The sequence below is a fragment of the Crocodylus siamensis genome, chromosome 15 (assembly GCF_052110815.1).
Source record: "Crocodylus siamensis isolate JL-2025a chromosome 15, ASM5211081v1, whole genome shotgun sequence".
Lineage (NCBI taxonomy): Eukaryota > Metazoa > Chordata > Crocodylia > Crocodylidae > Crocodylus > Crocodylus siamensis.
Window position 1 is genome coordinate 55,343,968 of NC_143409.1, and position 24,871 is coordinate 55,368,838.

At 50.7% G+C, this 24,871-nt stretch overlaps 1 long non-coding RNA gene across 1 annotated transcript in view; it reads right to left on the reverse strand.

Moving 5' to 3' along the window:
- Nucleotides 1-435: 435 nt before the first annotated feature.
- The window catches only part of LOC149852980 (uncharacterized), a 28,682-nt gene continuing 4,246 nt past the window's right edge, over nt 436-24,871 (reverse strand). Inside the window, exon 3 of the long non-coding RNA XR_016439353.1 lies at nt 436-1,113. This is a non-coding gene — a long non-coding RNA (uncharacterized LOC149852980). The remainder of the gene's footprint in view (nt 1,114-24,871) is intronic.

Below are 24,871 nucleotides of genomic sequence, written 5' to 3' on the forward strand. Positions count from 1 at the left end.
TATGTCACGGGTTTTGCCCGTCAGCAGCTTGAGGTGCATTTTCTCCCAAACCCCTGCACCTATTACCTTGAAACCTGGCAGGCTTTGTGGCCTTACCAGGGGCTACCATCCTTACAGTTTTGACTCCATTGTAGCTTAACATGTATATGTGACATGAGTTTTGCTTTCAAGAATTTGGGGTGCAGTTCCCCCCATATCCCTACACTGATCTTCTTGAAACTTGGCAGGCTTCATTATTTTAGTAGAGGCTACTACTTCTGCACATTTCATCTAAGTTATAGATATTTCATTGATACCCTATTATACCCTATGGCCAGATCTCTGAGGCGGTTCCGAAGTTTCGGAGCCGCTTTGGCTGGATCGAAGTGGGAAGCTGATCCAGAGCTCTGGATTTGATTTCTGGCATCCAAAGAGGCTGGATCTGAAGCTGGATTGAGTAGTTGCCTATTTGCACAGGCCTAGAAACTATGCTTGACCTACATGTTAGAACCCGACTTCATGCGGCACCCAACGACTAGGGAGACGATGATCCAATTGCTCATGGGTCCTGTTACTCATTAGCCAGAACAAGCAGGGAGCAAACACCAGCACACATTGCTCACAACAGCTTTATTCAGAATGACAGCTTTGGACAAAGGTCCCAAAAACCCAACAAACCAGGGACCTGCACTGCACAGTAGTTTTTTCCCACATTTATACTCTTTGGTTTATATTCATTAACATTCACTCCACCCTCACTCCTCCTTTTGTTCCACCCATATCTCCTCCTATCTCAAGCTCTGCCTCTGTTTATTGGTTTTTTATTAGCATGGAATTGCCCATGCATTTCATTCATTTACATGCCTCTTTGCTATGGATGCATGCCTAAGGCCTTCACCCCACTTCTTCGGTTAATGGGTAGACTGTGACCAAAACCTGGAAGCTTCTGGAGGCTTCTTCACCAATCACCATTCACGTTTTCGCATATGTTCATGTCGGATTCTGTTACCAATTACATGTTGTTTTTCACATCCCAGTCTGTTTTTCTGTCCCATGTTGCACCATCTTCCACATTCCTCGGGCTTCACCTCCTTCACAGCACATAAACTCACACAGACTCACTTGCTGCTTTTCCTCAGAAAATGACACAATTAAGATGGTTACTTAGCAAAAGCAAATGGCTGGCTTAGATATCATTCTGCCTTGTGGTTAGCAGCTTTTGCTAGGCCACAGATTAAAGCCTTATTTCAGCTGCAAATCCACTGCTCCCCAATATACAGATATTGTCACCCTAACATTCCCTCACAGAATTAGTATAGGCAGCAAAAGAGAAACCCACCTGATTCTCCAGAGTTCATCGCTCTCTCCACACAATACACCGCTTGGGTCTGGCAAGGTAGATGGTGCTTTTGTGTTGCTTGGACAAAAGGACTGACCTTTTGGCCATCATTGGTAATGAGTGGGAGAGTGCTCAGGCTTCTTGCTTTCTAGCCTGGGACTGAGTCAGGAACTGGGATGATAGTATCATAGGGATAATTTCTTGCTTTTCCATTAGTATGAATATGCAGATGAATTTTCAGATATGTGGGGAGCCAGAGGAAAAGCAAGGGCAACGTTGGACCCCTGCTAAACCAGATGGGGCAACTGACAACTCACACCCAGGAAAAAGCGAACCTATTAAATAGGTACTTTGCGTTGGTCTTTCATCAGTCCCATGGGATGCCCATGCCTGCTGTGGGACAGGGAAATCCGGGTGATGGGGATCCCCTACCCTCCATCAATGCTGACCTCGTGAAGGAACACCTTGAGAAGCTGGATACCTTCAAGTTGGCCTTGGTGAGGCCGCAGCTGGAGTACTGCGTCCAGTTTTGGGCTCCACAATTCAAAAAGGATGTGGAGAAGCTCGAGAGAGTCCAGAGGAGAGCCACGCGCATGATCAGAGGTCAGGGAAACAGATCTTACAATGATAGGCTGAGAGCCACAGGACTCTTTAGCCTGGAAAAGCGCAGGCTCAGGGGTGATCTGGTGGCCACCTATAAGTTTATCAAGGGTGACCACCAGGATCTGGGGGAACGTCTGTTCACCAGAGCGCCCCAAGGGATGACGAGGTCGAACGGTCACAAACTCCTGCAAGACCGTTTCAGGCTGGACATAAGGAAGAATTTCTTTACTGTCCGAGCCCCCAAGGTCTGGAACAGTCTGCCAGCGGAGGTGGTTCAAGCACGTACAGTGAACACCTTCAAGAGTAAATTGGATGCTTATCTTGCTGGGATCCTATGACCCCAGCTGACTTCCTGCCCTTTGGGCAGGGGCCTGGACTCGATGATCTCCCGAGGTCCCTTCCAGCCCTGATGTCTATGAAATCTATGAAACTCACGTAAGGGGAGTGGGGAAGGGCAGGGGAGGACTCTGGGCAGGGAAGGAGCCCAGGGAAAAGCCAAGCCTGGGGAAAATTGGCTCCTCGCTCACCCCATGGCGGGGACTCCCTGCTGCAGTGACTCACAGCCCACGTGGGGCTGTCCTGAGCAGGTACAGTCCGCCCCAGGCAGGCTGTGAGTGGCTACTGCTTGAGGCACCAGCCACAGGGTGGGCAAGGGGTCTCTTTTCCCCTGTGCTCAGCACCAGCTTGTAATCCACTCCGACTGCCAGCCTGGGCCCCTTGCCAGCTCTGGCCTTGCTCATCAGGGCTGTGCATGGTGGCAGCAGCTGTGGCCCCCTACTTGCTGTGCCAAGCAGTTTGCCACCACTGCCACTGAGCTGCCCAGCGCGCGATCTCTGGGCAGGCAGCAGCAGCAATCACTGCCTGGTGCAGCAAGCGGGGGGGGGGGGGAGGGGCTGCAGCTGCTGCTGCTGAGGACAGCCCTGACAAGCAAGCCTGGAGCCAGTGTGGGGCCCAGGCTGGCAGCAGGGGTGGGTTACAAGCTGGTACTGAGCATGGGGAGGGGGAAGCGACTCCTATTCCACCCCATGGCCAGTGCCCTGTGCTGCAGCTACTCGCAGCCCACCTGGGGCCGCCTGTGCCTGCTCAGGACAGCCCTGCGTGGGCTGTGAGTGGATGCAGCAGGGTGCACTGGCTATGGGGCAGGCAAGGAGATGCTTTTCCCTGCCCTCAGCACCAGCTCCTTCCCTGCCAGTGAGCAGAGGGTTGTGGCTGCACACTGCTGCTCACCTGTACTGTGGGCCTAGGGACAGCACTGGCAGTGAGAGGGTGGGGAGCCAGAAGGAGCACTGTGGGGCCCACACTGCTATGTCCTGGGGCCACTGCTAGCAGGCCCCAGAGCAGGGTGGCAGGGGTACAGGGTCCCAGCTGGCAGGGGCACTATGGAGTTGGGCCAGTTCCCCCCTCTCCCTGCTGGTGCAGCCCAGCTCGGCTCCACAGACCCCTGCCAGCCTGCGCTCTGCTCTGGAACCCACTGGTGCTGGCCCTGGGACATCGGTCCCAAGACATTGGGACATTGGTCCCAAGATGGTGACCAGGGGGCGGGGCTCCTGTCAAGGGGCAGGGCTACCCATGCAGCCCTCGACAGCTTTCCAAAACTGGGTAAGCGGCCCTCCACTTGAAATATTTGCCCACCCTGGGTTAAAGCCTTGTTTCAGCTGCAAATCCAGTGCTCCCCAAGATCCAAAGATTGTCACCTTAACACTACAAACACTTAGGAAATGGTGCACTCCAACAGTGCACTGAGCGCTGTGCCTTCACCATGGTGCAAAATTAATTCATTTTAATTGGCCATTGTGAAGGATTGCTATCACAGCCTCCTTCCTGTTCCCCTTTTGCCAATTTTTTTCCCCTTTCTTTCCTTGCCATTGTCCCCTCACCTGTCAATAAACCTGGCCTATGTGCCTGAACACAGGTAACAGGGTAAGGGCTTCAGCCCTCTATTGTTCTAGCAATGACCTCATAACTGGGAGGGGAGGCAAATGCCACTATCCCTCTGCCTGGTAACCAATGATGCATTTCAAATTGGTTGGCTGACATCCAGCCTCTGCTGGCCTTTATTGGATTAGATAAATGAGGTCAGAGGGTCTATATAAGCCAAGACTGCACAGGGGGAGGGGGATGTGGCAGGAAGTCACCTTTGTTTCTCTCCAAAATCTCTGCCCTGTGACAATGTGATGAGGATGGGCCCAGCAGAGGAGACGCACCTTTACCCTATCTCTTTAGGTAACCTGAGCTGGCTGCATTCCTGAGGGAGTGGGGAAACCTGCTCCCTCTGCCTACGTGACTGGCATCAGCTACCTGGGTGAGGGGCATCTACCTGGTGGGCTAGAGTCTGCCTGGCAACTAGTGATGTATTTCAAATTGGTTGGCCGACAGCCAATAGGTGCTGGCCTCCATTGGGCCAGGTGAACGAGGTCACAGGGGCTATATAAGTTAAGACTGCCCAGGAGGAGGGGGCAGCAGCCATGTGGGGGACTCAGACTTAAGAGAGGAGCTTTACCATCTGAAACTGGCTCTTTCCCCCATAATTCATGAGCTGGGAATGGCCTGCCTCCAGAGGGGATCTCCAACAGCCTCGGGATGATGCTTATGAATAAGCTACTCGAGATCTGGTTAGATATCTAGCTGGCAGTAACTCAGATGCGTGATCAAAAGTCTACCTCAGCCAGACTATTTTGCTCGATGGGATTTCTATGATATTGCTCTATCTTGTACCCTATTTTCACCCTACCCCTGTAATCAATAAAGTTCTCCTTTGAGACCCATGTGGGAGACTTATTGAGGGGTGGGTCTAAATTATGCCTAAGAGGACCCTTAAGTCTGTGGACTAAGGGAGACTTTCCTTTTTGGCCCCCAACTTGGGGAAGTGCCCCAAGTGCCTGTACTGGGTCGAGTACCCGTAGGACTATTAGGCCTGTGTTTCCCCGAGGACACAGGGCCGAGAGAGTCCCTTCTGAGGGTGGTGGCAGCTTACGTTACCCCCAAGCTAGCGAGTGTGCTCCAGGAAGGGGGTCAGCCGGATGTGAGGCACCCCTAGGGAGGCACTCAGGGCCTGGACAGTGTTCGGGCGCAGTGAGGTGGGTGGCTCAACACAGGAGCACCCCCTTCTGGCCCGCTACAGGGGGCAGCCATGATGAAGACAGAGGGCAGAGAAACATCTGCTGCTATCTCTCTCTCGAAACACATGGACACACTATGAACTGCCTGCCTCCAGAGGAAAGCTCTATCCACCTCTGGATGATACTTGTGAGCAAGCTGCTTGAGATCTAATGAGATATAGAGCTTGCAGCAACACAGATGCACAATCAACAGCTAACTAGCCACACTGCTTGCTCTAGGGTTATTCTGTACTACTTCTCTATTACCCAAGCCTTCCCTTTTTAGTCAAGTTCTTCACTGTACCAGGCATGGTGAACTTGTTGGGAGAGGCATGCATTTGTGCCTCCTTGGTCTGGTTATCTAAGGGAGGTGACTTTTTGTGTTTCAGGATAAAGGAAGCACCCCAAGCTTTTGCAGTGCTGAAGAGATCCTCAAGGATTACAAGGTCTGTGTACCCCAGGGGGCATAGGGCTACAGACTGTCCAGACCCTGGGTGGTGGCAGGGATACCCCCAGGCTAGTGGGTGTGTTCCAGGAAAGGGGGTCAGCCAGACAAGAGGCACCCCGAGGGAGGCACTCGGAGACTAGTCGGTGATCGGGCACAGTGAAGTGGGTGGCTCCACGCAGGAGTGCCCCCTACTGACCCACCACAGTCATGACACAAGCACTAATTCAAAAGATGAATTTCCTACTTGTTGCTCTAATTCCCACCCCTTAGGTCCCACCAATGGGTCTCCATCTGCATGCCATTCTGTCCAGAGAGGATGACTGCTTTGGAGAGAATACTGAGGGCAGACAAGCACCGAAGGTGATCACAGGTCCTCATCAGACTTTTGATAGAAGGAGCTACTGAAGCACTGCACCATCCCTGAGAACCATCTAAGAACTAAAGTGGCCCATCAGCCTTCCCAGATATTAAACAGAGAGCTAAATCCACCATCCAGACAGGGAAGTGAACCCTGGCCTTAAACCATTGGGTTAAAAATCAGACTGTCACAGGGCTGTTATCTTAAGCTCTCCCCTGTCAACCCCTACATAGTTGCCCTCACCTCATGGGACCTCTGTGAGCTGTGATATCCCTGACTTAAAGGCGTTTTGTATCATAATACCTGCACCATGGCTCTGTGGAAGGCCCAGCTGATACCCCCTACAGACTGAGATAAAGAGCAGCTTTCTGCAGCTCGGAAAGTCAGCCACTGGGTCACTTACCAAGCTCATGGATCTCAAAGCCACCATTCACTAGGAGGCAGCAGGTGCCCAGAGAAGGAAAAAAGGGTTTGGAGGTTTCCTTCTGGTCCTTTACCTACTTTAGTCCTTCCCCTCCAGCCAGTCTCAAAACACCACACATTTTTCTATGGTTAGAAATAAACTAGAAGTTTTAGTAATATGCGAGGGACCTAGGACTGTATAATATAATTTCAGATTGAAATAAAAAAAAATATTTTCACTGGAATGACTTAAAAGCAATCTGTAGGCCTGTCAAATAGAAGCTTCATTAGGAGAAGCAGCTAACATCAGCACTGAAGAACAAAGGCTAGCTTTATCGGTGGAACATCAAGACCATTAAAGAGAATGGTGGTGTTCCAAACAGCACCAGGATTTCACAGGTCCTCACTGGCTTTGCCCTAATTCTGGTTCTCCTTGTGAGACCCTTCATCTATTTTGCTTTGGCCTTGTGCTCCCATCATAGTTATGACTGTGGGTAGCCATTGCTAGTGCGATGCATCCACATATGTCCTGGTAATGATGGTTCCCACAAAGGTTTCTCTGAATGGATTTCCACCAGCATCATTATACAGATACATATTCCCAGGTACCCAAGTCCCTAGGTACTGGTGCTTCTCCCTGGAGCAACAGATTTTATATACCAAAAGTAAGGGGCAGATATGATTTAGGAGCAGGATCCTGCCCTGTGAGGAAGCTAGCCATCACTGCATGAGTGAAAGGTTTACAGAGCAAGGGTAACATGAAGGACTCTGCCATGAATGACTGGTGCCTCCTGAGACTGTGGGGGGAGGGGCATTTGTAGGTGGCAGCATTGGCAGAGAGCGGGGACTGCCCACAGATGCTGGTGATGGTGTTGGTGGTGGGAAGAGGGGGATGGCAGCTAGTGGGGAGTGGGGACCACTTGCCAATGCTGATGGCAGAGGTGGCGAGTAGCAAGTGGGGATCAGGTGTAGATTTTGGACATGAAAACAACACATGGGTTGAGCAAACCAGGGTTTGTTGCAAAGTAATGGGCAACCGAGCCAGACTATTTATCAGCACACCACACATTTATATCATAGACTTGTCATGCATACCATTCACACTAAGTCACCTATCCGTGGCTCTTGGAGTCACACTGTGATGGCCAGTCATAGACTTCTTCAAGGCGATGTCCAGTTGAGAGGGGGTGAGGTCTCTCTCTCTTTCTCTTGATGTGTGGGCAAGTTGGTGTTGTTGGTCAAGGTGCTCATCAGGCTGATTTTTCCATACCTTTTAATTTTCTTTAGGGAAGACTTCGACCAAACCCTGGAAACTTCTGGAAGCTTTTTCAATAATTACCATTCACCTTTTTGGATACGTTTATTTCCGACTCTGTCACCAGTTACGTGTTGTCTTTTACATTCCAGTCTGTTTTTCATAGATTTCATAGATATTAGGTCATTAACATCAGCTTAATGTCCTATGACATTAGGTCATAGGACACTAAGCTGACTTCCTGCCCTTCAGGCCGGGGGCTGGACTCAATGAGCTTTGGAGGTCCCTTCCAGCCCTAATGTCTATGAAATCTATGAAGTCTCTTTCTTCCGTAGTGCTAGCCAGCTTATAAGGATGCTGCAGGTTTTTCCTCCCAAGGTGGAGAACCTTGCATTTTTCACCGTTAAACACCATCAGGTTCTCGTCCATTTGCTGAGCCTGTCCAAGTCAGTCTGGGTTGCCCTTTTGTCTTCTGGTGTGGATGCTTTGCCCCAAAGTTTGGTGTTATTGGAGAACTTGGCCAGTCTGCTTCTGACTCCAATGTCTACCTCATTAATGAAGATGTTGAACAATATGGGTCCCAGGACAGAGCCTTGGGGGACCCCACTGGTCACAGAACACCATGATGAGTGACTTCAGTCAATTACCACCCTCTGGGTCTCACCATACAGCCAGTTCTCCAGCCAGTGGATCGTGGAGGACCCAAGGCCACAACTGGCCAGTTTCGCCAAGAAGTGATCATGGGATACCAGATTGAAGGCTTTTTTGAAGTCAAGATATATGACATCAATCTCTTTTCCCTTGTCCAGGTGATAGGTCACCTGGTTGTAAAAAACACCCGCAACAAACCCGTGCTGGCTGTCCCTCAGGATGTTGGCATCTGCCAGTCCATTAAGGATGGCCTCTTTAATAAACTTTTCTAAGACCTTCCACAAGATAGAAGTCAGGCTGATGGGCCTATAGTTAGCCAGATCCACTCTCCTCCCTTTCTTGAAGATAGGCACCACATTGGCCTTCTTCCAGTCTTCTGGCACTACACCAGAGTCTTGGTCTTCAGGGCCCTGCAGACCTCTCATCAGATCTTTCTCTCTCGGCTCCTCTCTCTCCTGGACCCTCCTGGACCCAAAGTCATTGACTTTTCCTCCCATACCTTTCAGACTGTGAGTCCCTGGCTTTTTGTGCTCTCACAATCTTTGGCTGGGCTCTGATCTTTAGTACCCACTCTCAGTCCGTCTCTGGACACCGTGGGTTTGTTCTCTTAAACCCTTCCATAGATATCTCATTCTCCATCAGTTCTCTGGAGTCTCCACACTCTCTTTTGGGTCTTAACATTAGCTCTATCAGTCTTTCCTAAGTTTAAGTTTCTCTTTTCTTTGATTGATCTTAAGCATATCTTTTCTGGGCTACAGGCTTCACAGTCTGTTCTCATCAATGGCCCCTCCTCATCTTGCTTTTTGCAAACCAATTTTGCAAACCAGCAAATTTCAGTCTCTCTCCCACAGCCTGTCACAAACCACACACAATCTTTCAGGAAAGCACTTTCAGTCCTAAAAACTTTCAAAACATGCATCTGCAAAGAAGCAGCCACCTCTGATAACACGAGCCAGAGGGAAGGAAATGGGTGTTGTCTCTTTCTGCTTAGAGGAACTTGTCTCGCTCAGAATAACCACTGAGCACTGATTGTGTGTTTACACGGCTGCACTCTGGATTTCTCATAAACACTTTCAGTCTTAACAAGCCATCAACACTTTCCCTTCTAGGATCTCTGCACTATTCCTGGAGGGGGGAGAGCAAAGTCATCCCTCACTTCCAATACCAATACCAATACTAATACCAATGCACAAGTCCTCTGCTACTGCTTGCAAGTAGCACAATAAACCACCACAGCAAAGAGAATGAGCAGGTGTCCAGTAACATGTTTTGTCTTTTCCTGTGCCCCCTCCTGTCCCTCCAGGCACATCCCCCATCCATGATCTCGGGGTGGAGCATGATATTTCTTGTTTTTCCCTTCACTGTCTCTGAGTTCCTTGAAGCCCCAATGCCTGGATAACACTGTGCCTTGACATAACCTGCACCTGTAACCTCCACCTTACAGTCCCTTACAATCCTGCTCAAACTACCAACACATACATAAGCAATCTCTGCAAAGCAGCACTTTCCTGAAATCACTCACAAGCACCTCAGAGCCCCAAGGAGTCCTTCTTTGTTCATTCACACATTTCTCCAGCAGAGAGATCACTTTTCTCTGCTCTCTCCTAGCTTCCTATCAAAGCAGAAATAGGAGGTTATCTTACTTAACCCAAGCAGACGACAGCAGGTACCCTTGTCCACTACTTTGCCTGACCTAGGCAAACAACGTCCTTGTGGTCAGCAGTACAACAAACAAACCTCCTGCACAAAGCTTCAACACAACCATGGTTGCTTAGTCAAAGCTACCATACAGCTCTATCTTACTACAAGTCTTTGCTAACTTTTCTAGAGGGCTTCACGCTCTATCAACAAATTCCCTGATTGGTCAAGTTACTGCCCCTAAGTCCCAGTCCCAGAGTTACAGTCACCAATTGTTGGCACTGGACCACGTCCCAGTCCCTGAGTCAGAGTCAGAGTCACTGTCCCAGCAGATCCCCAATTATTTGCAATGGATTTATGACTTTGTTTCAGGTGGACCCAAATTTGATAATAGGCAAATTTATTGATACACAGTGATGACAGAAAAGAAGCAATTCTATAGCTACGAAACCTAGGGTTGTCATTGAAATCAAAATACATCTGGCCAGGACATGAGCTTCACTCTGCGGTTCTCTCATCATTGTCAGATGTCAGCAGCCCAGGGGTGGATGCGATGGGCTGGTGGTGTGCCCTCTGTCCAAGGTGGCCTCTGGTTCCCCTCCTGGGGACTCCTCACGGGACCCTTTGTTGCTCTAAAGTCTCTGCTTTTGTATCCTCCCTCTGTCTCCCCTCCCCCCCAATGACTCTTCATCCATGGCTATTTCTGATTGGTCTCTCTGTGGTCGGCATACTGTCCTTGTTCTGTCCTGTCAGCATATTCCTTTGTTTCACAAGCCCATCACATGCACACATCCTAATTTGGGCTTTCTGGGTCTTTTCCTAATTTGGTCTGCTCCCCCAAAATCAGAACTCGCAGGCCCTCCACTCTGGGGCCTTGTAAGCTGGTGCCACCGTATCTCATGTTATGGAACAGTGTGGTACATGTCCACAACTTCCCAGGCTGTGTGTATATCCATTGGCCTTGTTGCTTGCCTGAGTTAGATACCCTGTCTGCCTTGAAGGCTGTGATAACTGTGTGTGACAACCAGGCCTTTAGAAATCAATTAACTCTTGCTGCTGCCCTGAACCATTATTCTAATTTGTATCTATTTACCTACAAATCAATTCCCAAATGCAACCTCTAAATACCATTTCCTAGCTATTGGAATGCCCTAATGCAGCTGGGATCACAGGTCTTTGGTTTGAAATCACCTGAATCTAATGCTCTTCCTGGAAAGTGACAGAAGCCACCCTTTAAAAACCCATAAGCATGCTATGTTGCTGGAAAATGAACAAGCAGCTAGGTCCCATACAGCATCCTCAGGAATGGGAGATTGGAGATCACGTGCTGTATTGAGTGGTAAAAGAGAGAAACTGTGCACTGGACTGATGGGATCAGTCAGAATCGTTAACAAAGAAAGTCCAACTGTATATCAAGTAGAAATATGTCAAAATGCCAAACATAAGCAAAAATGGTTTCCATCTTCATAATTAAAGGTCTGGAAATGAAATTAATGAGGGGCAAAGACCCCATTATCAACTATGTTTCAGGTGCAGTTCAACAAATCCAGAAGGGATTCACCTATATAAGTATGTGTAGTATATAAGTATATATAAGTATATAAGGGGTGTACATCAGGATCTGGGGGAACACCTGTTCACCAAAGTGCCCCAAGAGATGACAAGGTCCAACAGTCACAAATTCTTCCAAGACCATTTTAGACTGGACATATGGAAAAACTTCTCTACTACCCGAGCCCCCACTGCTGAGAATAGGCTCCCTCCAAGAGTGGTGCAAGTACCTACTCTGGACTTGTTTAAGAAATATTTGGATGCTTATCTTTCTGGTATCCTTTGACCCCAGCTGAATTCCTGCCCCTGGGGCAGATAGCTGGACTCGATAATCTTCCGAGGTCCCTTCCAGCCCTGATGTCTATGAAACCTATGATGAAGATTAAGGTCTCTCCTAGAAGAAACAGGAAAAGTTTTGGGTATGCTCTGTGGCAGAAAGCCACCTTGGTTTCTCCCCAAAATCTCTGCCCTGTGACACTGTGACTAAAATCTCTGGGCTGCAACCATTTGATTAGGGTGGGCCTTGCACACAGGGGCCTGCCTCCCTCAGCCTGTCTCTTTAGGTAACCTGAGCTGGCTGCAGTCCTGAGGGAGGGGGGACCTGCTCCCTCTGCCTACGTGACTGGCATCAGCCACCTGGGTGAGGGGCATCTACCTGGGGAGCTGGAATCTGCCTGGTAACAGGTGATGCATTTCAAATTGGTTGGTGGACAGCCAGCTGGGGCTGACCTCCACTGGACCAGGTGAATGAGGTCACAGGGGCTATATAGGTTAGGGGGGAAGGAGGCGGGCTCTCTCTTCAGCCATGAGGTGAAACAGCAGCCATGCGGGGGACACAGAGGAGCCTTGCCATCGGGACCTAGCTCTCTCTCACCTCAAAACTCATTAGCAAGGAACTGCCTGCCCCCAAAGGGAAACTTCACCAGCCTTTGGAAGATGCTTGTGAGTAGGCTACTGAATCGGATTAGATATCTAGCTGGCAGTAACACAGATGTGTGATCAAAAGGCTACCTCAGCCACACTGGTTGCTCTCTAGGATTCCTAAGATATTGCTCAACCCTGTGCCCTAGTTTACCCTACCCCTTGTAATCAATAAAGTTCTCCTTTTTGACTGGTATGGGAGACTTATTGAGGGGTGGGTCTAAATTATGCCTAAGAGACCCCTTATGTCTGCGGACTAAGGGAGACTTTACTTTTTGCCCCCTGACTTGGGGAAGTGCCCCAAGTGCCTGTACCGGACTATTAGGCCTGTGTTTCCCCGAGGACATAGGGCCGAGATAGTCCCTTCTCGGGGTGGTGGCGGCAACGTTACCCCCAGACTAGCGAGTGTGCTCCGGGAGAGGGGTCGGCCAAGCATAAGGCGCCCCGAGGGAGGCATTCGGAGCCTGGCAGGTGGTCGGGCGCAGGGAGGTGGGCGGCTCAATGCAGGAGCGCCCCCTACTGGCCCGCCACATGCTCATGGATCAAAAAAGCAAGAAGCTCAAGGAACTGAGTGCTAGCACCAAAAAAAGTTGTGCAGACAACTGGTGGGATAAACTGACCCATTGGATCTTCAGCCAAGGACTTATTCACATTATTTCTCACCCTCTTGACCATTGTATTATTGATTCAAATTATTGTTATTTGTATTATACTTTGTTTATATCTGCCTGTAACACAATGGAAACAACAACTGAATGAACGACATGTCTTCTTATTATAGAAGGAAATTAAATAGGATAGTAGTGTAGTGTTATTTTACTTTTTAATTGGGGGGGTTAGCATATATAGTTTAAGTTTTAGCTTAAATGTTATAGGGCCATATCTGTATTTGTGTAACACTTACGCAATCAACTACAAATTCTAATGGCTAGGAAAGAAACCCTTCTGTGCGAAGGATAGGGAGTTCTCTGTCCCAATGCAGGTGAGTAGGGGAAGTGTATTAAGTTGTGCCAATGGACGGAGCTTGTATTACTTGTGATGCGTTTTCCAACGATTCCTGGATGGAGCACATGGATAGCTGCCCCTCATTGAGCAATATGCAGAAGAGATTATATAAATAATTTTGGAGTGAAAACAAAAAAGATGTCTCTTCAATTTTTTGGGGTGTTTTGAAAAAACAACTTTTCTTTGTCGCACTAGGTTGAAAATGCCCAGCTGTGGCTAGGTCAGTGGGCTGGACACCAATGAGGATGCAGTTTATGATTAATATACAATATTTCTTTGGCTTTAACCTATAAAATATTGACAACTCAAGCAAATGATTTCCTATATAATACTAATCTATGACAACATACAATAATCAAACAATCAAAGCTCAGGAGCGATGTCTGTTGGGTCATGAGGTTCGGGTCAAGGCCCCTAGCTTTCAAAACCACGAGTGATATTGGTGTGGCTGGCCAGGACCCTAGTCTCAGACCTGGTCAATGGCTCATATTTCTTAAAAGGTCATTTAACAATCAAAACATAATCAATCAAAACAACTACAAACAGCTAAATGGGAAATTACATCCGTTGAGTCATGGGGTTCAGGTCAAGGCCCCTTGCTTTCAAGATCGCGGACAACCTTGGTGTGGCTAGCCAAGACCCTAGACCCAGACTTGGTCAACGGCTCATGTCTTTTACAGGAAAGCCAGACAAATACAAACGTAAATAGCTACAGTCTTACATGCATGCTTGTTAGAAATATTATTAGAAATGCATAATGAATAGAGTTGTTAGAACTGCACAGTTTGCATCTCGTACCTGATAAGCAGAAACACTGCCAAGGACATTCCTCCCCCTTTTCTTCTACTAAATCAGTCTCTTTTCTTCTCCCCCTGACAATTCACATGCAGATTACAGAAGCTGGAATTCAACTGACTGTGTCCTTGAAAGGGGGGCGGGGATTTCAACTCTTGGTGACCTAGAGAGCTTTCTGAACGTGCGTAATTAGCTGATGCATATATGCCTATCCGCCCCGCATACTTAAGTAGTTCATTATAATGCACATGCGACGGATGACGTGACGTAATTACATGTATGTTTGTATGAACCGGAAATAAGTTGTAAGAGTTCCTGTTTCTGCACACGTGCCCAGGAGGAAAGAGATAAAAGCCAGCTAAGAGTTTCCTCGGTGGCAGAGTAATCTGAGATTTTCTGTCTCTGCTCTGACCCTATTTGCAAATACACCTTTTGTGCTGCTAATAGTGTGTGCCTAAGAATTATTATTCGTGAGCCTCCAAAAGAAACGAACTGCAATTTTTGCATCATGCTTACCACTACAGCAAGCAAAAGCAGTGGCTTCATGGCTGGGAATGTTAGTCTCTTCATGGAGGCCTCAAGAATGACCCGAGGCAGTGCTCAGGCGGGGGGGTGACCCTATGGCTGATCAGTCTGCGGGCCCTTTGACACTTGAAGTTACAGTTCGAACTTCCCCCGTCAGGGTCTCGTGGCTTTACTCTTTTATACCTGTACTCTTTTTCACTTATTTTTACTGGCCAATTGTGTTACCTTCCTGCCAGCACTCTGTCTTTACTTGGCAGCAGTCCCTTCCTCATGCAGTCTCCTCATTGTCTTCTGCTTAGCCAGTTATGTTGCAATTTCCTTCCTGCTTTGATGGCAGTGGGATGTGATTGACTTCTCTGCCTCGTGAGCGTGACAGGGGTCACCCGTCCAGAGGCCTGTGTTATGGCCTAGCATTCTGCCATTTCGCTGCGGCCTGGCCAGTCATCTGGGGAGATGCCCGCGATCTTCTTCACCCCCCTTTAAATCTAATACATATGCCCCTAGGCTAAGGTTTCTGCCAGGTTCCCAAAGGGGTGTTGTGTTGTATTTTCAGTGAAAGCCGTCCCATAATTACTGATTGTGACCCCAACTGGGGATATGTTGTGTGTGACCTGACAGGTCCCTTTTAGCCCTGCTTCTCTAGGAGTCTATGATTCGCGCCTGATCCAGACATGAATACCCGGTAGGGGCTTGGCCCTGCAAACCAGTTACATTTCAAGTCCTGGGGGTTCCTGGTTCAGGTCCTGGGGCTCAGAAAACCTGGCAGCAGCTCCCTCCAGCCCTTGCACACTGAGGGAAAATGAGGTAAAGCCACTCAACACTTGGGCTGTTGCAGAAAAAACAAGACATTCTGTGGAAAAGATTTGGGTTTCCCCCCTATCATGCATGAGCACAACAGCTATTTTGAAGAGGGTGAAGAGGAGCTGACAGCACAAAAAAAAATGGACTCTGTAGCGGTAACAGGAGTGAGACATGACAAACTAGTTGTCACAGGCTCTGGTACCAGCGCATTCAGGACAGAGATGTGTGCCCTACACAGACGGTCAATGACAGAATGAGCAGTGGGCAAATGTGCGCGACGCCAGAGGAAACAGCAGGCTATACATTGCAGCTGTAAACAGGGGCAGGCACAGAGCCATCTCGGACACTCCGAGTTGCATGGCCATGTTATACCTGAGAAAAACGAGGGCAAGTGCCAGAAATGGGGATTTTCCATCACATAAATGCCCAGTCTGCTGGGATCCCAGAGGCTGTCTGGGGCCACACTGCCCCGTGCTCCTGCCTCGGGGCATCGCCAGGTTCTTACTGAGAACAGAGATAAAACAAAAGTCCCACTATTGACTGGGCACTCCCATAATATAAATCCTGATTCAAGGCCCCTGTTCACAGCTTAGCAGATAGAGTGAGGGAGCAAAGACTTTCTTCTATCATTTCTGCCTCCTGTCCTTCACTTGGATTGTGAACTCTGAGAAGCAAGGACTGTCTCTGCTCTGTGTCTGGACACTGTTGTTGCTGTGGAAGTACTGAAGAGCCCCAAGCCAGTCCAAGTCATGGATCAAGGCCGTGTTGTGATGAGATGTAACTCTCCCTGTCACAACACTCACAAACATGTTGCACATCTGGTTTCTGAAAGGGAACTTAAGCACGGCTCACTGAGTGACTCAGCCAACCCCAGGACTTATCATGGGGAAAGGGCTGCTTCAGAGGGTGCACAGATCATCAGTATCAGACAAGAGACAGCTTGGTGATAATAAGGTAACAGTGAGGCATTGTGCAACATTGAATTCAACCAGGTTCTGGGACCTAAGCACTCGCATAATAGGGATAAGTCCTAATTCAGCATATAGGGGACAACCATGTTTGCCAATAGCAAAGGTCAGGCCAAATCTCACAGCCCAATGGGCTGGCACAGTTGAGGCAAACCACTGCCTGCAGCTGCTGGCACACAAGGGAATAAAGTGGGTAACAATACAACCGACCCAACCCAACCCAGCCCAACCCAAATGACCAGGTACTATTAACAACTGAGTCATCCTGGGGCAGCAAGGCTTGGACTTGCATTTCTGGTGGAAACAGGTGCAACATGGGACATTCCCAAGCATAACAGGTTTGCAAATGTTTGAATACATGCACTATTTCACTTGAGAGACACTCATACAACCTCTGATGCTGGAGCTGGACTACTTCAGGATCGCCATGGCTGCATACAGCGTCGTGCTCTTCAGCCAATGGGTTCTACGGGGGCAGTGACAATGTATGGATCCCATTCCCTGCTCCCCTCACAGGACAAGGGACTGGAATAGAGCATCATGGTGAGATTACTTGTTATAATAATTGTTTGTTGAAGGCACTTAAAACTTGAATGTTTGTTTAATCTCATTAAATGCCCTCTAGGAGCGCACCTAGATGAGCATGCACATATGGTATGTGGTGCCACAGACCTGGTAATTTGCAGCATAGGAATAGGGGTTTTGACACTGGTAGATGCTGGTGTCAAAAAACCCTGCACCTAAAAAAAGCAGGGTGGCACAAGTGAACAGATCCTATCCACATCCTTTTTAAAGTATGGTGCCCAAAACTGGATGCAGTACTCTAACTGCGGTCTGGCCAATGCTGCATAGAGGGGAAGTATCACTTCCTTGGATTTATTTGTCATGCATCTGCTGATGCATGATACAGTACGGTTAGCTTTGCTGATGAACTTCTCACATTGACGACTCATGTTCATCTTGGAGTCCACGATCCCTTTCCGCTTCTGTGCTGCTGAGAGGGTCACTTCCCAGCCAGTCGGTGTGCTGGATATTTTTGTACCCCAGGTGCAGCACTCTGCACTTGTCCTTGTTGTACTGCATCCTTTTGTGTTCTGCCCACTTTTCTAACCTGTCCAGGTCTGCCTGCAATTGTTCCCTACCCTCTGGAGTGTGCACTTCACCCCACAATTTAGTATCATCCACAAACTTGGACAGAGTACACTTCATGCCCACATCCAAGTCACTGATGAAGACATTGAAGAGTACAGGTCCAAGGACCGAGCCCTGTAGGACCCCACTACCCACATCCTTCCAGGTCAATACTGACCTGTCTACCACCACTCCCTGGGTGTGACCCCCAAGCCAATTCGCCACCCACTGGACTGTGTAAATATATATATAATCAAAGTCTCTTAATGTATTAGAATGAGATGAAATACTGTATTGAAGTCTTCCTAAAATCCAAGAAAGTGACATCCACCTCTACTGCATCTAAGCATTTTGTGACCTGGTCATAAAATGAAACCAGATTAGTCAGGCATGATCTGCCTGCTATGAATCCATGCTGGTTGCCCTGCTGCATTATTTTTCCTGGTGGACTCCCACAAATATGATTCTTCATGATATTTTCAAAGACTTTTCCAAGGATGGAGTTTAGACTGACTGGCCTATAATTACTTGGATCCTCCTTCCTCCCCTTCTTGAAAATAGGGACCATATTGGCCCTTTTCCAGTCCTTTGGGACCTGACCCGAGCACCAGGAGTGCTCAAACAGCTGTGCCAGCAGTTCTGCCATGACACCGGGCAATTCCTTCAGTGCTCTTGTATGCAGCTTATCTGAGCCTGCTGACTTCAACACACTCAGTCCATCCAAGTGACTCTGCACCAAGTCAGCATTGACAGTTGGTGGGCTGGTGTTCCTCTGATGGCCATCTAAGAACCCATTAGGAGATTTAACTTGACCCGAGTACAAGAACATTAAGGCAAAAAACTCATTGAAGAGCTCAGCCTTGTCCCCCCTCCCTCTCACTAATCTCTCCTTCTTGTTCAGTAGGGGTCCTATGCTGTCCTGCACCTTCCTTTTACTCCCTACATACCTAAAACCCCCATTTTGTTATCTTTAATTTGTATTGCCAGCCTCAGCTCAGAAGTTGTTTTGGCCTTTCTAACTGCCTCCCTGCAAGTGCTGGCCAAGTAGATATACTGCTCCTTGGTAGTAGGTATACTCCTCCTTGGTAGCTTCCCCCTGCTTCCACCTATATGCCTCATTTTTTGCCCTTAGGCTCCTCTGTTTAGCCAAGGAAGTTTTTTGGCCCCTTTCCCCCTTTCCCTGGCACTGGGATCATCTCTCTCTGTGCCTGAAGGATTGCTTCCTTTAGGAACAACCACACTTCCTGGACTTCCATCTCACCAATACTCCTATCCTGCAGTGCTTAATTGACTAAACTCCTTAGCACACTGAAGTTAGCCTTCCTAAAGTCAAGCACTTCCACCCTACTGGTTATCTTACCCACTCTATTCTGTATGGTGAATTCAATTGATTGGTGGTCACTGTTCCCAAGGTGACCACGAAGCTACAGCTCCCCTATCAGGTCCCCCTGTCCCGGGGGCCAGGGTGACCCCGAAAACTCACCGGCAGCAGGAGTCGACGCTCTGGGGAAAGCTGCGCAGCTTGTGAGCTGGCTCTTCATTCAGTTGTGGCTGGCCGGTGATGTCAGTGGGGAATGCCGGCCAGTGTGAATAAAAGCAGCGGCAGCTGTGATGAAGGGGGTGGATGGCCCCAAAGAAGGAAAGACGTGGATGGAGGAAGGAGAGGGAGAGGCCCCATGGTGCCCAGGGAAGGATGGGGAGCCAGAGCCAGAGGAGCCGGAGAGAAGGACCCAGCAGCAGTGGCCAGCAGTTGGCGGCAGGTGGGAGGCGCCTGCATTGGATAGCTGCGGAGGAAAATCACCGCGGAGGACCCACTGGAGCCAGGTGCACGCGGGGCATGGTGGGGTGACAAGGAGCCCAGAGGAGGAGCCAGATTGGGACGGGAGCGCCGCTGGGACTGCAGGTGACCGGGCCTATTAGAAACATAGGCCCTAGGAGCTGAGGGTCTGGAGCCAGGTTCGTAACTGGAAAGGCTCGACCCTTTTAGCATATAAAAGAGGGGTAAAGGAGAGTGGCAGATGGGCAAGAGGAGCCACGTGCCTGCTTCTCCGGGCCAGCTTCAGAAGGTGGCATGAGGCCGGGGTGCAGGGGTGGTTGGAGCCCTGTGTACATCCATCGGGAGGACCCGGGCAACGAGAACCTGTCAGTTGACTCCCTCCTATTGAAGATACATCAAGACGTGGCAGGAGAGAGCGGGGGTGGTGACGTGGGAAAGAACCTCAGCTTTGCCCTCAAGGGTCCTGGGGTGAGACCAACATCTAAAGGGAGGTGGCCTCGGGAGCAAGCATAGCCTGGTGGGTACACCCCCCATAGCCAATGCCAAGTCCAGTAAGGCATTCCCCCTAGTGGGACCAACTACCTCCTGCGTGGAACCGGGCTGGGTCAAGCCCCTGCCCAGGCCCCTACTTGGTCCAGCCCCCCAGGGAGAGAGAAGAGAAGGAGTGGGTACTCACCAGTCCCTCTCCTGTAGCGCAGGGCTCCCCAAATCCCGGGCAGGGCCCCCCCTGGCCTGAGAAATCAGCTTTCCCCAATGGCAGGCCCACTGCGCATGCGCGCAGTTTAAAAGGGCCCGCCAAACAGGGAAAAAAAGCTCATTTGGGCTCTGGAGCGGTGAGAGATGCATGGGTGAAAGCCCACTGCACCCCCGCTCCCCCGAAGGCCCCCAGACACCCCCTCAGCAGCTGCAGAGCCCCCTGACAACCCCCAGCACAGCTGGAGGTAAGTGGGCTCGTGGTGGAAAGGAGTTAACTCCTTGCTCCCTGGGAGGAGGCGGCTGCATGGAGCTGAGCCGGGTCAAGCCCCTGCCCAGGCCCCTACTTGGCCCAGCCCCCCAGGGACCCATGCAACTGGAGCCGCATGAACAGGCTGTGTAAACAGGCGCTCGAGTTAGCATGGAGTTTGCGCAGGAGAGGGCATGGGAGGGCACGAGACCCTGCCTGCGAACCCCCCAGAGTAGTCAGTTCCAGCCGTAACCAGCCTATCAGAGGCATGACACGGATGGGCACACGCCGCACTCCAAGGGTCCCCTCCGGGTCTGTGGCCCCCCCATTGGGCACCTCAGAGACGGCCACCCAGACAGAGCCCATGGTCCCGGGCCCATGCAGATGGAGCCCCTGGCTCTTGGCTGCGGGGGCTGCCTGTCCCTTCTTCAGGCTCTGGGGCCCAGGAGCATGGCCACCTCCCCTTGCGGGGTCTGCTCCCTACTGGGGTCTCTGGCGCGCCAGCTGGAGGAGCTCCAGGCCACAGTCCAGAGACTGCGTGCCATCAGGGACTGCGAGCAGGAGATAGACTCCTACTGCCAGGCCCTTCTCCCCCGGGAGCCACAGGGGAGAGCTCCGTCTCCCTCCAGGACTAAGGAGGACTCTGGGACCTCCCGCTCTGCCCAGTCAGTGGCATGGACCAAGGTGGTCAAGGGCCCCAAGGCCCGCTGCACCAAGGCCCCCCCCTCGCTGGAGCTTAGCAACAGGTTCGCACCTCTTGCAGCCCCAGCAGAGCCTGCTCAGTTACCAGCTCCTGCAGGCAACCCAGGCTCAACCACAGCTACTGCCCCCACTCTCCCCAAGACAAAACGAAAGGTGTTTGTTGTGGGAGACTCCATCCTGCGGGGCACTGAGGAGGCAATCTGCCGCCCCAACCCATTAGCCCGGGAAGTCTGCTGCTTCCCGGGGGCCCGCATCCGAGACATTGCGGAGAGGATCCCGCAGCTCCTCCGGCCCACAGACCACTATCCCATGCTCCTTATTCATGTGGGCACCAATGACAATGGCTTGGAGCACCCCCAGCCAGGTCATGAGGCACTACAGGGATTTGGGAGCGGGGCTTAGGGGTCTGGGAGCTCAGGTGATGTTTTCGTTGATCCTCCCAGTCTCGGGCTATGGGCTGAGGAGGGAGAGGAGGATCCACGCAGTGAACCAAAGACTGCAGAGCTGGTGTCATCTGGAAGGCTTTGGCTTCCATGACCACAGCCCGCTCTTTGGAGAGAGAGGCAGCGAGCTGCTGGGAAGAGATGGCCTCCACCTCTCCCCCCTGGGGAGGAGGCTCTTCTCAGCCAGGCTGGCTGACCTGCTCCACCGGGCTTTAAACTAAGCCCGCTGGGGGATGGGGGGACTACTGCCCCTGCTGGCCCATGGAGCAACCCTTGCAAAGCCAGCAGACCAAAGCACTTAAGGGAGCCCACCCCTGCCCCATGGCACAATCTGGGGACACTTGCCTGCCTGTACACTAATGCCAGGAGCCTGGGCAACAAGCAGGAGGAGCTCATCCTCCTGCTCAGTACAAAGAATTATGACGTCATTGGGATAACAGAGACCTGGTGGGACTCCACCCATGACTGGACCACGGGTATAGAGGGCTATACCCTGTACAGGGGGGATCGGGTTGACAAAAGGGGTGGGGGTGCAGCTCTGTATGTGAAGGAAAGCTACATGTCCCTGCAAGCTGATGTTGGTAACCAGCATGGACAGCTAGAGACCCTCTGGGTAAAAATTCGTGGGGAATACGGCACAGGGGACACAATGGTGGGAGTCTACTACAGACCTCCCACTCAAAGTCCTGAGCTTGACTGAGACCACTTGCTCCAGGACCTTGGTTGTCATGGGTGACTTCAATTACCCGGACATCTCGTGGGAAGATCACTCAGCAAAATCCGAGCGGTCGCAAAGCTTTCTCTTGTGCGTGGATGACCTCTACCTGACTCAAGAAGTCTTTGGGCCAACGAGAGGCAAAGCGCTGCTCGACCTGGTACTGGCTACGGGGGATGACCTAATCAGCGACCTAGTGATCGATGGGAAGCTGGGTGACAGCGACCACGAGCTGATCACCTTCATCATCTGCTGTAAAACTGGCAAGTCAGTCAGCAACACAGAAGTCCTTGACTTCAGAAAAGCCGACTTCGACAAGCTCAAGAGGCTAGTCGGTCAGGCCCTCGGGGACCGTGACCCCAGGGAGATGGGAGTTCAAGAAGAGTGGTTGCTTCTCAAGGAAGCGATCCTCAATGCACAAGCTAAATCTATTCCAACACGGAGGAAAGGCAGCAAGAAGGCACAGCAGCCCTCCTGGCTCTCCAGGGACCTAGCGGACCTCCTGCGGCTAAAAAGAAAAGCCTACAAAGGATGGAGGATGGGATTCACCTCCAAGGAGAATTATTCTGCTCTGTTCCGGTCCTGCAGGGCGCAAACCAGGAAAGCCAAGGCTGCAATTGAACTCCAGCTAGCTTCAAGCATCAAGGACAATAAAAAGTCCTTTTTCAGATATGTGGGGAGCCGGAGGAAAAGCAAGGGCAACGTTGGACCCCTGCTAAACCAGATGGGGCAACTGGCAACTGACGCCCAGGAAAAAGCCAACCTATTAAATAGGTACTTTGCGTCAGTCTTTCATCAGTCCCACGGGATGCCCATGCCTGCTATGGGACAGGGGGATCCGGGTGAGGGGGATCCCCTACCCTCCATCAATGCTGACCTCATGAAGGAACATCTTGAGAAGCTGGATACCTTCAGGTCAGCTGGCCCTGACAACCTGCACCCCAGGGTACTCAAGAAGCTGGCGAGCGTCATAGCCCAGCCCCTGGCACGGGTCTTTGAAATCTCCTGGCGCTCTGGTGTACTGCCCGAAGACTGGAAGAAGGCCAATGTGGTGCCGATCTTCAAGAAAGGGAGGAGAGTGGATCCGGCTAACTACAGGCCCATTAGCCTGACTTCTATCCTGGGGAAGATCTTAGAAAAGTTTATTAAGGAGGCCATCCTTGATGGACTGGCCCAGGCTAACATCCTAAGGGATAGCCAGCACGGGTTTGTTGCGGGTAGGTCTTGTTTGACCAATCTCATTTCCTTCTATGACCAGATGACCTATCACCTGGACAAGGGAGAAGAGATTGATGTCATATATCTTGACTTCAAAAAAGGTTTTGATCTGGTATCCCATGATCACCTCTTGGCCAAACTGCCCAGTTGTGGCCTTGGCTCCACCACGATCCGCTGGCCGGGAAATTGGCTTCGTGGTCAGACCCAGAGGGTTGTGATTGATGGCAGTCACTCATCGTGTTGCCCTGTGACCAGTGGGGTCCCTCAAGGCTCTGTCCTTGGACCCATACTGTTCAACAGCTTCATTAACGATGTGGACATTGGAGTCAAGAGGGGACCGGCCATGTTCGCCGATGACACTAAACTTTGGGGCAAAGCATCCACGCCAGAAGACAGGCGGGTGATCCAGGCTGACCTGGACAGGCTCAGCAAATGGGCAGACAAGAACCTCATGGTGTTTAACACCGAAAAATGCAAGGTTCTCCACCTTGGGAGGAAAAACCTGCAGCACCCTTATAGGCTCGGCAGTGCTACGTTGGATAGCACTACAGAAGAAAGAGACTTGGGGGTCATCATTGACCACAAGATGAACATGAGCCTGCAATGTGATGCTGCGGTGAATAAAGCGACCAAAATGCTGGCGTGCATCCATAGATGCTTCTCGAGCAAATCCCGGGACGTCATTCTCCCCTTGTACTCGGCCTTGGTGAGGCCGCAGTTGGAGTCCTGCGTCCAGTTTTGGGCTCCACAATTCAAAAAGGATGTGGAGAAGCTTGAGAGAGTCCAGAGGAGAGCCACGCGCATGATCAGAGGTCAGGAAAACAGACCTTACGATGACAGGCTGAGAGCCATGGGACTCTTTAGCCTGGAACAGCGCAGGCTCAGGGGTGATCTGATGACCACCTATAAGTTTACTGGGGTGACCACCAGGATCTGGGGGAACGTTTGTTCATCAGAGCGCCCCAAGGGATGACGAGGTCGAACGGTCACAAACTCCTGCAAGACCGTTTCAGGCTGGACACAAGGAAGAATTTCTTTACTGTCCGAGCCCCCAAGGTCTGGAGCAGTCTGCCAGCGGAGGTGGTTCAAGCACGTACATTGAACACCTTCAAGAGTAAATTGGATGCTTATCTTGCTGGGATCCTATGACCCCAGCTGACTTCCTGCCCTTTGGGCAGGGCCCTGGACTCGATCATCTCCCGAAGTCCCTTCCAGCCCTGATGTCTATGAAATCTATGCATTAGGTGAAGGTCCTGCACACAACTTCAGGAGGTCTCAAATGCCCCTACACAAACGCTCACAGTACGGGGAATAAGCAGGAGGAAGTTACCCTCCTGTGAGCTGACACCAACCCAGACATAGTGGGGCTCACAGAAACATGGTGGGACCCAGTGCATGACTGGGTGGTGAATATCAAGGGCTATAGGCTGTACAGGAGAGACAGGACAGGGAGCAAAGCTGGGGGTGTGGTGCTCTATGTCAAGGAGGAATACACATCCTCATCAAGTAGCACTGGGTCAGAGGAGGGGCAGACTGAAGTGCTCTGGGTTAGGATACAAGGCAGTTGTGGGGAAAGGGATTTAACGGTGGGGGTCTACTGCAGAC